This window comes from Quercus lobata, chromosome 10 (genome assembly GCF_001633185.2).
Source record: "Quercus lobata isolate SW786 chromosome 10, ValleyOak3.0 Primary Assembly, whole genome shotgun sequence".
NCBI lineage: Eukaryota > Viridiplantae > Streptophyta > Magnoliopsida > Fagales > Fagaceae > Quercus > Quercus lobata.
Genome location: NC_044913.1, coordinates 31,411,831 through 31,427,259, shown reverse-complemented (window position 1 = coordinate 31,427,259; position 15,429 = coordinate 31,411,831). Strand labels below are relative to the sequence as shown.

General features: G+C 33.2%; 1 long non-coding RNA gene across 3 annotated transcripts; it reads left to right on the top strand.

Moving 5' to 3' along the window:
- Positions 1 to 11,373: 11,373 nt before the first annotated feature.
- LOC115965868 lies at positions 11,374 to 14,709 on the top strand. 3 transcript variants are annotated; one of them, XR_004086214.1, is made up of 4 exons: positions 11,374 to 11,592; positions 12,857 to 12,917; positions 13,472 to 13,736; positions 14,473 to 14,709. It is a non-coding gene; the product is annotated as an uncharacterized LOC115965868 (long non-coding RNA). The 3 variants fall into 3 exon arrangements; XR_004086213.1 differs by having other exon boundaries at positions 13,469 to 13,736; XR_004086215.1 differs by having other exon boundaries at positions 13,469 to 13,736; positions 14,466 to 14,709.
- The last annotated feature ends 720 nt before the right edge of the window (positions 14,710 to 15,429 follow it).

The following is a 15,429-nucleotide window of genomic DNA, read 5'->3' as shown; positions in this document are numbered from 1 at the left end:
TTTATTTTTTTTGAAGGCAAAGCAATACTCATTCATTGATATGTAAAGAATCACAGTACAAAGCATTCACTGCAAGCGGTGGAGTATCTTCAATCCAGTACAAATCCTTAAGTAAATTCCTAGCATGTTTCGCTAATGAATGAGCCACCATGTTTCCACCTCTTTTTACCCAATTGAAAGATAGGACCTGCATTCCTCTAAGGTTGAACTTGATATCATCATAAATATGGCCAAGCAGCGATCTATTCTCTGTGGGATCAGATAGAGCTCTCATGACGTTTAGACAATCTCCTTCAATTATCAACCTAGAAAACCCTACATCCCTGGAGAATTCAACCGCTCTTGGACACGCCATGACCTCAACCTCCTCACTGCTATGCACATGGGGGCCTTTAGTTGACATTCCCGCCATAACCTCACCATTAGAGTTCCTGATGATTGCTCCAAAGCCCGAGCATTGTTGGTCTAAGAAAACAGCAACATCAAAGTTCATTTTATACTCCTCTGATGGTGGAGCTTGCCATACACAATTGACTGCTGGAACGTTTGTAGCCATTAGAGTAACTTGTGCTTTCCTATACTCATCAAGGAATTCTTCAACTCTCCTATTCAGCAAGCCCGGTTCCTTCAATTGTCCACCATGTATCACTGCATTTTTTTGGTTCCATATCATCCACACTTGCACCAGAAAATGTTCCAACTCTTCCCTCAGTAATCTTCTCATCAAAGACTCAAATAAAAACCTGAAATCATGGCAGTTCGTAGTCCATTTTTGTAGCGAAGTGATGCTTCCAGCCCATACATCTTGCGCAGCTCCATATTCCCAAATAGCATGGATGGCAGTCTTGGCAACTCTTTTGTAGCAATGGCACCTGTCATCATCTAATATTTTTCATTTTGCTAGGCTCACCCTGGTCGGAAGGATTTCTTGGTAAGCTCTCCACACAAAAACCTTCAGTTCGCTAGGAACTTTCAATCTCCAAAGAGTCTTCCATATCTATTGTCCCTCTGCACTTCTAGAAAGCTCTGCCTAGTGCTCAGTAGTCATCACTCTTCTAGCAACGTGATAGGCAGACCGAACCGAATATGCACCATTTTTTGTGTGCATCCAGACCACTGAATCAGCTACCCTCCTTCGGCTTAATGGAATTTTGCAAATAGCATTTGCATCCTTTCTCTGGAAGTTCTCCATGATAATGTCTCACCTCCAACAATTTAAATTCGGATCTATAAGCTCTAAAACTACCCAATCCTCCACTTCCTCAGCCACCGAGTGCAGCACCTTATTGGGTGGATAATTGGGTATCCATTTATCCTTCCTTACCTAAATTTCTTCACCATTACCCACCCTCCAATAGCAGCCACTCTTTAAAATTGGCATGGCAGCCAATATACTCCTCCATGCAAAGGAATTGGCACGGAGGGAAATATCGAGCTTTAAAGCATTTATAAAGAAGCGATCCTTCTCATGTATCAACCTCCACCCTTGTTTTCCTAGCATTGCAAGATTAAATAATCTCAAATCTCTAAATCCCATTCCACCTTCATTTTTTGGTTGAGAAAGAGTGGCCCAACTTTTCCAATGGATTTTCTTTTCATTCCAAAATTGACCCCACCAAAATTTAGCACATAGAGCATTTAAATCATCACACAGTTTTACAGGTAACTGAAACACACCCATAGTGTATGTTGGGATGGCTTGAGCTATAGCCTTGATGAGTATTTCTTGCAGCACTAATCATGTTTGATATATTTTAAAAATTATTGGATATGTTAAAGACATAAGCCCATAAACTTTAGTTGGAAAGCCCAAGTAATTTTCCTAGCACATGTGAGTTGGTGGCAGGAGACATAACTTACCATCAGATCATCTAAATATCCCACAATTCCTCTCATTCTTTTATGAAAGTCACCTCCTTCTCAAAAAGTATTTTTCCTTCTTTACTTTATCATATCTGATATCTTGCCAAAACTCTTCCACATTCTTGGCAAATATTCCTTAATATCAATAGAAGTTGAAGAAAATCAAAGGTATGAAAGTGGACTGCTCATATCAAGGGAGATTTAAAAATATTATGTTAGGTTTTGTCAACGCCTTAATGAAAATCTGTCACATGTGCTCCTATATAAAGAGACGTAAGATTTTATTTCACCTACCTCTGTAGGTCGGGTTGTCTGTGAAAAAACTATCAATTCTTCGCTAGATTCACCAAAATTTTTATTTCTTTCCCTTTGATTATGCACAGTTTCGATTCCATTAATATACAATGACTAGTTATTAGTACAATCTTTAAGAATGTAGGTCTCTACAATCGAACCTTCTGGTTTGGCTCGGTTGGGAATGTATTTTTTCAATTTTCTAAGAAATCTATGAGAAAAAAGCATTGGGAGTATGATTACATATGCAGCCAAATTTATAGATTTTTTTTTTTTTTTTTCTATGGGAAAGATACAATTAATTGATGCAATGATGGAGCTAATTACCTTTCAATTGGGTACATTCACCGATATTGTACTGGTCTTCCTAGAATGGCTTCTCAAGGCAAGTGAACAACAAGATAGACCATAACATCAAAGAATGTTAGAGGAAATTACCTCTCAAGCTTGCATAGTATGAGAACTATACGTTCTTTTAGTTTCTCCAAGTCACTCTACTTTAGGGTCCTTGAGCATAGGTCTTGGAAGAAGTTGTCTAACTCAAACAATAAAAGACTAATGTCCTTATGCGCAAAACCTTGCAACCTAATTGAAAGAATTTGTTGTAATAGCACACAACAGTTGTTGCTTTTCAAACCATATAGTCTACCATTTCTCGCATTCATTGACCTTGATATGTTTTTTGTATAGCCATCAGGACACTTGATTGATTTCAAAAAGTCATAAAAGCCATCCCTTTGTTCAGGTTTTAATGAAAAGAAAGCACGAGGCTTCTCATATGATCCATTAGGATGTTGATGCAGATGCAACTGGTGCCTAAAATTTGTATTTTGCTAGTTTATCTGTGCCTTTTCTCTGTCCTTGTTTTTCCCCTCAATGCCCAACAAAGTACCATAAGTACTCTCATTAATATTCTTCTCCATGTGCATGACATCAATGTGGTGCTCAAGCTTCTCATTTTTCCAATATGGTAACTTGTACAAAATACTTACTTTTGACCAATTCGGTTCTCCAATAAGTTGATGTGGTCTCTTCTTGTTACTTGGATTCTTTCCTAAAATTATATTTGGAATTCTATCTAGCTACTCTTGTATCTTTCCCACCTGTAACTCTAAAGATCTCATTCATTTCTCTAATAAACCATTGTGGAACTGACTATTTCGCGATCTATAGCAAAATAAGCTCGATGGTTAATGAATCCAATTTTGCTTTCCAAATATTCTGAATATGGTTCATCGTTGCAAGTGTAACAAGAATGATAATCCTTTGTCCTTTACCCAGACACGTTACCAAATCCAAGATAGTCATGTATTGTCTACAACAAAGTTACATGCATCTGGAAATGCTCTTCACTATAGGCATCCTAAGTTTCTGACCATCTTCCCATAACTCCTTCAACTCATCAACCAATGGTTTCAGGTAAATATCAATCTTATTTCCTAGTTGATGGGGACTAGTAATAAGTAAGGACAACATAAAATATGGCACCTTCATAACCAACCAAGGCGGTAGGTTATATGGGATAAGTATGACAGGCCACACACTATAATTATTGTTCATGTTCCCGAAAGGGTTGAATCCATCTGTAGCCAACCCCAACCTCACATTGCGAGGTTCGATGATGAAATCAGGATGTTGCAAATCAAACTTTCCACTCCTCACTATCAGCCAGTTGCCTCATTATCCTATCGTTCACACGTTTGCCTATATACCATCTCAAGGTCTTAGCTCTTTGTCGTGACATGTACAATCTCCTCAGTCTCAGTGTCAACGGGAAGCATAAGTATCCTTATACCTATGCTCCTCACACATCAGACATTTATCAAGATTTTTATTTTCTTTCCAAAATGGTGCGCAATCATTTTTACATGCATGAATACGCTCATATGACATGCCCAAGTCACGTAATATCTTCTTTACTTCATAAGTTGACCTTGGAACCAAGTTACCTTTTGATAAAAACTTAATCAACAATTCTAGTATCATGTCAAGTCCCTTATTACTCAAGTTGGTCATTGCCTTTACATTCAACATTTCAATAACAAACTTCAATATAGAATAATCAGTGCAACCCGGATACAACTCTCGCTTTGCATCTTCCTTAAATTTGTTAAAATTATGCACTTCCTCATCCTGGTTTGCTTTTCTTGGTTCTCCTCTAATTCGGTCACCCACCAAGGCATCTATACTATCCATATGATCATCATCCAACATTTCATTATCATGAATATTTTCGTTCGATACACGAGTGCTGCAACTTAAATAATTCTCCCAAGTGCAGGATTGTCACAAAGTAATAATTCGGTAAGTCCAAGGTCGAATCCACAGGGAAAAGGGAATTGATTAGCAAACCAAAAAAGAATGAAACTAAAATAATAAAGTTTAATTGAAAAGATTTTGATGGTTTAGTAAAGGTAATTTAAATTGAGAGAAAATAACAATATATTAAAGCGCTTTAGGGATCCACACAAAACACATCTATTGGTAGTCTTAACAATATTTATTTTATAACTCAACTAAAATTCATACGAAGGATGATCTTAGTCGGATGATTTAACAATAGGAACTCAAGAATTAATTGTCTAAGGTAGTTTTATGAAATTGATTGATTTTAGGCAAAACAAAACTAGTGAATTAGTTAGCAGGGAATACTAAGCATTTAACGTGCCTGGAGTTTATGATAAATCAAAGAATTATAAAAACTAAACACTTTTCTAGATGATTAAATCAATCAAAAACATAATAACATAAGCATTAAAACCATAAAATAATTATTATGAACATACCAATAAACGGTTGGGTTTCATCTCTTGCCTTAGCAAGCCATAACACAAATAAAACTCTACAGACTATAAAGAAACTTTAAGAAAACCTAAATTACATTCTACGGCAGCTCTCCTCTGAATTTTGCCCTAAAGAGCCTTTAAATAGGTCAAGAAATCCTATTACAAAATAGGTCAAGAAATCCTATTACAAGTTGAATTCCCTTTTGGAGAAAATCTCAGGTTTTTAGGTTTCACTTAACCGACGTTTTTGGCCCATTTAAATTCTGATTTTGGACTTTTAGTAAGAGTTGTGGCCTTTAAGATAACTTTGCAGCCCAACTTGAATCATCTCAATTGGACATCTAAACTAAAAGTTATGCCTAAAATACAAACTGGTGTGCAAACTGGAATCCTAGTTCGAATTGGACTTGGATTTGGTGCAAATTTCCTTTGATTCCTTACTTTAATTGGGCTTAAATTTCATTGGGTTAGTCTACTTTGACTTCGTTATGGCCCTTGTAAAAGTAAAATCCATTAGCATTCTTCTTTGCACAAATCCGCTCATTTAATTTCATTCTCCTACAAAAGACAAATTCACACATTGAAATTCAATTAAGAACAAAATTGATTATTTAGCATTATTCTAAAACCAAATATAAAATGCACGAATTAACTCAAAATATGTATGATAATACTTTCTAATAATGATATAAATATGTAAAATTAAGCTTCAACGAGGCTCTCCATGATCAAACCATTTAGTATAAAATTGCATAATCCCACGACAAAGCAAATGGACACGCACAACATAATGAGATTGTCGATAGCAATTCACACATTGATACACGGGCACGAAATATTACTACTCGAGTCCACAACCACTATTGTAAAATCAATAAATGAATTCACTCCACTAATATATAGTTCACTTAATCTACCATCAGGTGTCTTACCTAGTGTCATCCAACTTTTATCCATGTCAGATTACAAATGTAAGGTAGATGTTAATTCAGCAAAATAATAACAACTTATGCATAATGTATTTAAACATCTAAGTCTCTAATCTACTTAGATAAAGCCCTATCCCATTCAAGAATACAAAAGTCTATGTCATGTCGTACTCAATTCTATATATACCTTAACACTTAGATAAAGCCCTATCCCACTAATATATGGTTCACTTAATATACCATAACCCTTTTTTTTTTTTTTTACAAGTACCATAGTCTTTTAATTAAGTGTAAAGGTAATCAGAAGTTTAAAAATTGATTAATGCTTTTCATACTCAAATCTATATATACCTTAATACTTAAAAAAATATATACAAAACAATCAACACTCCCAATATCAATTTAAATCACCTTATAATACCATTCAAGCTACCTGTTTATACCAACTCAACAACTTACCACAAAACCAATTATCAATATCATAATATAGAATGCTTACAAATATTGAAAAAAAAAATTATTAAAATAATCAAACAAAAGTAACTCAATAATATTCATCCACAATTTCTAAATATAATAAACACTCTCAATATCAATTTAAACCACCTTATAACACCATGCAAGCACCTGCTTGCTCCAACTCAACAACCCACCAAGAGCGGCTTGATGCATTTGGGGGCCTAAGGCGAAAATTGATCATCTTATTTAGATGCAAAATTACTACTAATTAACATGAACTACATAGAATTTTTTTTTTTTTTTTGAATTTTTAAGACAAAAAAAAATTGACAAAATTTTTCATACTTGTTGATGTGGTAGATTGATAGTGGTAAGTAAAACAGTGGTATTAGTGGTAGATTTAGATGAAAACTAGTAAAAGTTTGCTAATTAAACTCTTATTATTATTCTTTTTTTTTTAGAAGTGCAACATTCACAAAATTTTTTACAACAAATCCTAGATTTTAAACTGCTTTTTGTTTTTTATTTGAAAATATCACTATAATTATTTTTTTGTCATCAACAATAGGCTGTAATAACTTGCTACTTAGCATTAGTTGTAAAAATGTTGTGAAAAATATTGTGGACGACGTTGCATTTTTCTCTATTTTTTTATTTGTTTTTCATCTAATAAAAAAAATTATTTTATTTATTGATTATAAATAATCTTATTGGTTAAAATTTAGGGGCCTTTTTTTTACATGGGGCCTTAGGCGGTTGCATTTTTTGCTCCACCATAGAGCCGGCCTTGCAACCCACCACAAATTCAACTATCAACATCACAATATAGAATGCTTCCAATATAAAACACTTACAAATATTGAAAAAAAAAATTAATAATCAAACAAATATTGCTCAACAATATTTATCCAAAATTTCTAAAAATAATAAACACTCCCAATATCAATTTAAACCACCTTATAACACTATGCAAGACACCTGTTTGCTCTAACTCAACAACCCACCACAAACCAATCTATCCAAAATTTATAAAAATAATAAATGGTACCAAGAAAAAAAAAATAAAGATCATTGCATCCTATTTTATTTGTAGAAAAATTAGATGAACCGAACATTTACTATATATCTTTGTTGAAATACTGAGCTTTATAGGGCAATTTGATTCAAGTTGTGCTAAAATGGGTATTCAAGAATTGCAACATATTCAAAAACCCAAAGCCATAATACAAATCAAATCGGGGAAAATATGTGGAAAAAGAGAGAGTAAAAGACCAAAGATTAGATCAAGAAGAAGAAACTAACATCATACCATTCAAAACCCACGGAGAACAGGTAAAAGGAATTCCAAATGGACAGTGTATTCTGCAAATCAAGTGCCACAAACCAATCCATAAATATAGGGTAAGCAAAAGGATCCACAAAATAAATAAATAAATAAATAAAAGCCCCAACAAAAAAAAAAAAAAAAAAAAAAATCACATTAAACCAAACACAAACATGATTTAACCATACAAGTTTGCACAAGACCATTTCTTAAATTTGACATGTACTCAAAACAAAGCATTTAAGTTTGCACACATAATATAAAACATAACATATAACACATATCCATCAAACAAAGACATGATTTAACCAACAAATTACTTATTTTTCAATGTTGACCAACAACAACCAGTAGAACACAAAATCCAAATCATAGCTTTGAAATGATGGAATGAAGATTTGAAATAATCTCTTAAACTACCAATCCAAACCCAAACCCTATTCTCTAAACACAAAATCCCCTTACAACTAGATCAAAGCTAAAGTCATATTACAAATGATAAAATGTTGTCTTTCATGTAATAAATAGACACAAGCAATCAAGAATCACCAAGATAAACAAGATCATAAATACGAGTAAAAATACATAAGCATGAAAGAGAATTATGATTTCTCAGTGCTATCATTTCAATAAAAAAAAATTACAACTCTAACTAAAAACATCAAATGGTTTTCCTTTCCTTTCCTCCAAATTCTCATAAGCCAAACAAATTGTTACAAAATTCAATATATATATATATATACAAAAGTGTTTACATAAACCCAAACCTGATCCCTTGGGAAGAAAATCACGGCTAACAATTCTCTCTAACACCGATAATTTTCTCGAACTCTACACTCACACGGCCAAACATATTTCAAAATTAGCCCTCATAAACACTCATACACATAGTGGGAAAAACAAATGCAAGAGAGAGATACCTGGCCGTGGTGTAAGGAGCTGAGAGAGGGAAAGAGGCTTGGAGATTGCCGCGGTGGCTGGAGAGGGAGGTAGTGGCAATGGCGTAGTGGAAAGAGATTGGATCAGGCCGAAGTGAGACGAGGAGGAGAGAGTGTAAGGCGGGAATGTCTTGGGAGGAGATTGGGGTCAATGGAGGTAGAGGAAGGCTAGGGTGGAGTCGGTGGCTATAGGGGGAATATCGAAGATCAGCGATGGTAGAGGGAAGAGAGAGTGGAGGGTGAGAGAGTGAGTGACCGCTAGATTGAGAGGAGATTGGATCTTAGTGGCGGTAGAGCTTAGTGGCACCAATGGCTAGGGGCAATATTGGCACTGGTGGTAGAAGTGGTTTTGGGAAGGCAAGAGAGAGCGAAGGGGGAGAGATAGTGGATTTTAGGCCGTTTGGTTGAAAATGAGATTGACTCTTATGTTAATGTTTTAGTGATTTTTTAGTGATGACTTTATTCGTTGCTGTTGGTTATCTTTAGCGACGAAATTTGTTTCGTTGCTTATATTGTTCCTATGATTTTTTAGCAACAAAATCATTTCGTCGCTATTGGTGACCTTTAGTGATGAAATTGGTTTTGTTGACTATACTTTTCTAGTGGCTTTTTTAACGACAAATCATTTTGTCACTATTGGTGACCTTTAGCAATGAAATTGGTTTTGTTGCCTATAATGTTCAGGCAACCCCTATTGTGACAAAATTTTTGTCGCCAAAAAGTTAAACTTTTAGTGACAAAATATTTCAAAACCGTAGATTAATTTAGTTTTGTGCCCACTTTTTACCTTTGGTGCCCTTATTTCAATAAAACAAATAGCGACGAATTTTTAATTGCATCACCAATTTTTATTTATTTTTTTATTTTTTTTATAAATGGTGACGAAATATAAATTTCGCCACTATATATTAATTTTTGGTGACAAAAAAATTTTCATCACTAAAATTTGTCACCAAAAATATAATTTATTGTAGTGCCTCTCACTAATCCTGTGTAGATGTGATGTGATAACCGTGGATGTGATGTGATAAATATGTACAAAATAAGAGAGATGTGAAATAATAAATATGTATAAAAATAAATAAATAAGTAAAATTCGTAGCTATGGGGGCAAGGGGTGGAAAACTAACATTAAGAGACTTTCACTCTAAGTATGTGAAAAATCTAGTCCTCTTTCGGTAGGTATAACTCTCCTATTTATAAAGAAGGATATTTTCCTTATTTTTAGGTATCAAGATTCCTTCAATTGGTGATATAACATCGTGCTTTTCTCCCACAAAAATGAGAAAGAAGAATAGATAAAATCATATTGAAAATACAAGAAAATTGAAAGTTAAGGGCCTAATTGATGATTGGCAGTAAAGGCTAGGAATGGCAAAACGCCCCCCCCCTCCCTAACCTGACCCGCAAAATAGTAAGGTTGGGTTTGGGTTTTAAGTATCAAACTTGAAGCGGGTTCGAGTTGAGTGTGGGTTTTAGTAATACCTACCCCGAACCCGACCCGCTTAGACTAAAATTACAAAAAAAACTAGGTGTAAATGCACTTTTGGTCCCTACATTTAGGGCTGATTCTCAATTTGGTCCCTAAATTGATTTCGCTCCTAGCTCAGTCTTTGATTTCAAAAAATCGTTTTTATTTTAGCCCCTGCTGTCAACCTAGTAATAGAAATATCTAAGGTGGCAAACGGAGTGCATAGGTGACATGATAAATGCTGATGTGGTTAATAAAATAACATTAATAAATACCATGTTAGCATCCATGTCGGCATTTTAATAAATAAAAAAGCCATCTCAGAAAATTAAAAAACAAATAACGAAATAAATTTTTTTTAAACACCTTTTTTTTTTTTTTTTTTTTACTTATCATTATTTTTCGAAAGAACATTGTTCTTCTTCTTTCCCAGGACATGAACTTCATACTTCATGTTCTTTCCCAAATGAAATCTAAGAAATCAAACCCATAAACATTCAGTAAACCAAACCCAATAAATCCAAGAAATAAACATACAAATCCACATAAAAAAAAAAAATCACAAACATGAAACGAAACTCACCGAGACATCTCCATCTCCATCTCCGAAACACAAACACGGGCACATTGATCTCCACGGCCATCTCCAGCCATCTCCATGTAACACACCAACCCAACTTTATAGTTAAACTTTGTGTTTGAGTGGTTAAGTATTATTATTATATTAAGCCACCTTCTTTCTATAACTAATAGAAGAGTATTTAATAAATATATTATTTTACAATGCCATTGAATAAGAATTGTAAAGATTATAAACAATTGAATGGCTAATTGTATTATAAATTATATACTAAGTATGTACAAAACTATATTTAAGTGGTTTAAATTATTAGATGCATGGTTGGTGGTGTTTTAATTAAGTATGATGCATGAGATATTATAGTAAAAATTCCACCCACACATGCAACCAATGGGAATTCAACACATAATGCCAAAGTTTCATGCATGTTGACAAACCCAAAGACCAAGACTTGGCCGGCCATGCAATCACCAAGCTCCATCTCAATTCTTCTTTGACTTTTCAAAACAACTAGAACATCCCAAGAAGCTCTTAACCTTTCTATTTCCCACGGGTCCAAACAAATCTAAAATTTTCACCTCACTTTTCTCTCTTTTCTCTTAAGGAAAGAGCTAGAAGCTCTCTTGAGTCACTTTTGTCAAATCCATGGGTCCACACATTAAAAGAAAGATAAGGCTCTATCTCACTTCTTCTTTCTACTCTTTCAAAGCAATTAGAATAGTCAAGAACTTTCTCCCTTTCATACCCACGAGTCCAACACCAAAAGAAAGAAAAGCTCTCTACTCTTCTCTCCCTCTCACACCTATGGGTCCATCAGCAAGAAGGAAGCTTCTTTCAACTCTCTCAAGCTTTCTACCTCTCATACTTTTGGGTCCAGCCACTAGGAAAGGGAAATCCTTTCATGCAAGAGTTATTCTATGTATATTTCCCTCAAGAACCATAAACTTGGTAAGGGTTTTAGCTACTCTCATCTTAGAATCCATGATTTCGTTAAAGAATTTTAGTAATGGTATTTGTGATTTGTGAAATTAGGAAATCATGAACTTGTAAGTCTCTCTCTCTCTATATATATAGTGTTTTAAGAAGCTTTGAAGCTGTGTAGGTGATTTGTTGAACGTAGGTTAGGATTTTTACTAAATAATGATTGTATATGATTAAGGAAGTAAGAAAAAGTTAGGATGAGTATTTTTGATGTTACTGCTGGGATTTTTGTTGCATTTAATTTTTGCTATAAATAGTTAAATGACTATATATAAGTGTTTTCTAACATGTCTAATGAGTGTATAAAAATCCCCATATGATAATAAGACTATTTGCAATCATTTTATGATTTTACAAGAAAATGTTTCAAAGCTGCCTCTGTAACAGATTCTGTGTTTACACATAGTTAATTATGTATTAAATTGTATACAGTGAATTTGGATGCTAGGGATATTTCCTATGAAATCTAAGACACCTATGGTTGTAATGGAAGTGGTCTCACAGCATTTGGATCAATATAAAAATAATGGTTTAATTTTTAAGTTGCATGAAATTCTGTCTGGACAGATTTGAGCACGTTGTCTTGTACGATTTTTAGTAAATCATGGTTTCATGATTTGACTCTGAAATTGATATAGAATTTACTAGACATCCAAAGGAGTTGCTCTGTAAAATTGCATGAAGTTGGATATGAATTGATAGCCCATTTGTATTTTATAAGTGAAGTATATGCTGCTGGAATAAAACAGTAAACAGTAAGGGACATGCCTAATTTTGAGGATTTAATTCTAAAATTAGGGTGAATGATTTGAGTTATAATTTATTATGCTCACCATTTGGTATGTAGATCATAGATAAATTTTGTATAATTTGGTTTAAGGTTTAGTACTCAGGGGAGAGGTTCTAAACCATCCAACTATTGTTTTTATGAAGCTATGTTGTTCATTGCTGTATGTTGCCTTGTGTAAGTTTATACATGTAGCATTGCTTCCAATCTTAAATACGTTCTGAATTGATTTTAAAGTTGATTGGCATGATTTGAACATGAACATTAAAATAATGGTTTCTCTATGATTTGGTACATCATGGTGTTTGATGAATCTTGTGTTTGTGGGAACCTCGTTGAGGTGGGATTATGATTTCCTTGGTTCTAAGATATAAGTTTTGAGATGAATGTGTAAGTTTATGATAATGAATAATTGATAGTAATAAACTTTGATATTTGGTTTAGGTGTTACCAGCCCCAGGTCTGAGCTCCTTCGACTTTAGGCTCTTAGTTCCTCTGCTTTCAGGTAAGAGATAAGTTATATGAGCATTTGGTATGTCATGAGATTATTTTAAAGTATATTATGCATTAAAAGGTTTTTGATTAGGGATATGACATATAATCGTGTTTCAGACAAATGTATGTTCGTGAGTTCTCGAAACCTTATGTATATAATTTAAGCATATTGATGCTATTACTAATTTCACGAACATGATGTTTAAAGTAAACAATGGAAATACTATTATTACAAAATATTATGCAAAATAAGAAATTAGTTATATGAGCATTTGGTATGTCATGAGATTATTTTAAAGTATATTATGCATTAAAAGGTTTTTGATTAGGGATATGACATATAATCGTGTTTCAGACAAAGGTATGTTTGTGAGTTCTCGAAACCTTATGTATATAATTTAAGCATATTGATGCTATTACTAATTTCACGAACATGATGTTTAAAGTAAACAATGGAAATACTATTATTACGAAATATTATGCAAAATAAGAAATTTCAGTATGATATATAAGTATGAAATGTTTTCGGGTTATGTTATTTGATAATTTGAACTCTGCCAGTAGGGGTCTAATTACTGGCTTTGCATGGAAAATGTTATCTGATTGGCCATTAAAAGTGGGACTGGCTCTGCTATACCCGCCCTTGTTGGTAACGGCCAACTTGTGGAGGATGCCAACCTATCCTCATGGTTGAAGACATGTATTATGATGTGATCCCGAGAATACCTAGCATTGTGGGGAATGCTGGATGCCTAGCACAGTGGTACTAGAAGCCTCCTAAATAAGTACAGACTTATCAGATATGGACTAACCAATATGCTATGAACAGGTATATTATTTTATTGATTATGAGAGAATGATTTGTTTAAATACATTATGAAAAGTTAAAAGCTCTCATGAAAAGAAGTTTATGATGAAAAGAAAAGTTATTCTTTAAAGATAAAAGTTTCTGAAATTTTGTTGTGCTTTAAAGATAAAGAATCTAATGAAAATGTTTTAGTGTTCTATAAAAATAAAGTTTCTGATGAAATTACAAGTTTATGTTAAAAAGTTATTAGATATTTGTCCTTTACGAAACGTTAAGTTTTATGATTATGAAAGTTATAATATTTTACAATAAGAAGTTTATAAAGAAAAGTTTTGTTATTCTTTAAGATGTTTCTAGTTTAAGACAAAGTTATCAATTATCTGATTTAAGTTAAAATGATTATTTTGTAACGAGAATATATATATATATATATATATATACACACACACACATGTATGTATATGATTCTAAACAATCAAGATTATATTTGGTTATTTTGTAAGAAATGAAAGAAATTCAATCCGAAATGTTTTAGTAATATTATTTTGATAAGAAAAAAGAGAAAAATTATTTACCTATGAAGAGTGTATAAGTTATTATTATAAACAGTATAAAATACTATGCATGAAAAGATGTTCTCCTATTTGATTATTCATAGAATGAAATTATTTGATTTACTTATATTCTTATTAAATTCTTATGTATCTTACCCTTACTGAACTGTGTAACTCACCCCTTCCACTCTTTAAGTCAACAGGTTTTATTTTGGAGCAAAGGGAGCCCTAGTCGAGTTTTGGAATAAGCTAGTTTTAGTTTTAATGTATAGATCCCAAATTAGCATTTGATGTTTAGCCTTGTAGTATTGTGTATTTTAGGATTTAATGAAAGTTGTGTACCTTAAAGTATTAAGAGATATTTTATGTGAAGTTTAGAATTTGAGTAACTGGTGGATTATGTTATTCTTTGAGTACAGTGTAGATGCTCTAAATGTCAAGTGAAAAATTATATCATTTAAGCAATGAAACAAGAATGAAAAGAAAGAGGGAAGCTTTTGTAAAAGTTTTTGTAAAAATTTTAGTTTGTTCTTGTTAATACTAGGTTTAGGCTTGATATTAACATGCCAGTCATGATCACAAATCTGGTTATTGGGTTTGGGACGTGACACTTCATCTCCATTTCCAACCAAACCCATAATCCAAGACCCATGTCTACACCGATCTCCATCCCGACCACCCAATGGAAAACTAGAAAAACCCAGAGATTAGAGAGTTGAGGTTAGAGAGAGAGAGAGAGAGAAAAAGTAAGAGATTAGGAGAGAGAGAGAGAGAGAGAGAGAGAGAGAGAGAGAGAGAAGGATCGAAAGCTTGAACAAATAAAGAAGTAAAAAAGATACAAACACAAATACGCACCAAGAGAGATCAGAAAAAAAAAAAAAAAAAAAAAAAAAAAAAAAAAAAAGATACAGACACAAACACTCACCAATAATATTTATTTATTTAAGTTATTTTTGTTTTGATTTTTCCTTTTTGGTTTATCTTAAAAGAAAGAAGAAAATGAAATAGATACAAACATAAACATAGACACGCCAGCCTAGAATGAGAAGAGGTGTTAACTTAATGTTTTTCTCTCAAGAAAGTTCAAGAAAAATTGAAATAGTTGCTACAAATTGTTTTCTCAATATTTAAAATTGAAAAAGTTTTTTTTTTTTTTTGAA